This window comes from Onychomys torridus, chromosome 9 (genome assembly GCF_903995425.1).
Source record: "Onychomys torridus chromosome 9, mOncTor1.1, whole genome shotgun sequence".
Classification (NCBI taxonomy): Eukaryota; Metazoa; Chordata; class Mammalia; order Rodentia; family Cricetidae; genus Onychomys; species Onychomys torridus.
Genome location: NC_050451.1, coordinates 99,857,535 through 99,858,889, shown reverse-complemented (window position 1 = coordinate 99,858,889; position 1,355 = coordinate 99,857,535). Strand labels below are relative to the sequence as shown.

General features: G+C 33.6%; 1 non-coding gene across 1 annotated transcript; it reads right to left on the bottom strand.

Moving 5' to 3' along the window:
* Positions 1-214: 214 nt before the first annotated feature.
* Trnaa-ggc lies at positions 215-286 on the bottom strand. Its single transcript has one exon. It is a non-coding gene; the product is annotated as a tRNA-Ala (tRNA).
* Positions 287-1,355: the final 1,069 nt, after the last annotated feature.

The window sequence follows — 1,355 nt, the reverse complement described above, 5'->3', positions numbered from 1 at the left end:
GCAACCACATGGTGGCTCACAAACATCTGTAATGAAATCTGGTGCCCTCTTCTGGCCTGCAGGGATATGTGAAGAAGGAACTCTCTATACATAATAAATAAATAAATCTTAAAAAAAAAAAAGACATACTTCATATACCTTGTATTGAAATTCAAGAAAGAAGTATGTATTGAAATTCACAATCAGTTTGTCTTCAACTTTTTCTTTTTTTTTTTTGAGCTGGGGATCGAACCCAGGGCCTTGTTGCTTGCCAGGCAAGTGCTCTACCACTGAGCTAAATTCCCCAACCCCATCAACTTATTTTTAAGTTTCTTATTGACCATATAATCATAACAAACAATTATAAAGTTTTCACCTTTACATTGCCAGGTAAGTTAAACCTATGGTTGAGCATGCTCTAATTCTTTCTAACCTCCTAAGATTTCAAAACATACCATATAGCAAAATGTTAAAGATAGGGTTACACTATTCTAATATAAAGTTAAAATAAAAATTTTACAATTACTTGAAAGTTTATACTTTAATAACAAGTTAATATCTATATTATGACAATACTATAAAACAAAATTTTAAAAGTTTTTAATAATTATTGTGAAATTAATATTCCATCATATATAGTTTTGTTGACACGATTGTATCTCTGTGTGTGCCTGTGTGTACTCATGTATCCATGTATGTGTGCATGAATTTTGTGTGTGTGTGTGGGTGTGTGTGTGTGTGTGTGTGTGTGTGTGTGTGTGTGTAGATTATTGCACACTCTTAGATGCCTTAGGTATGGTTCACTTATCCACAAGGTTTTTTTAAGTTTTGAGACAAGGTTTCTTACTAGTCTGCAATCAAGCATCTAGAATGGCTCATTAGTTTAATCCACACACTCCCAGAGTAGGGTGCAAGAATAAGCTAACATGGCAGCAACCATTTTGCTGACTAAGCTATCTACTTCATTTATCTTCTTCATTACAGGTATAGTTACAAATTGATGATGCTCTTGCTTCATCATTTTCAACAATCGCTTATCACCGGGCCACTGTCCTGGCTAGTTTTCATTTTCTTATAAATTTATCTTTGAAAAAAATTTAAATTTATAAATGGTAAGAATAAAATACAGCCTTTTACAAATTTAAATAAAGGCTCTGACATCATGAAGGCGACTGAGTATATTAGATATTTTAAAACCAACTTTACCCAACTTTACGTTGTATTGATTTTCCATTTTAATCTCTGATAGATGATCTGATGCCTGTCATCAGTAAAAAGGAAGATAATGAATCTGATCTATGTAATGTCCTTAACTGTTTGGGAGGCATTCAGGCTGTGGGACCTGGACCTGTCCTTAGTGCATGAGCTGGCTGTTT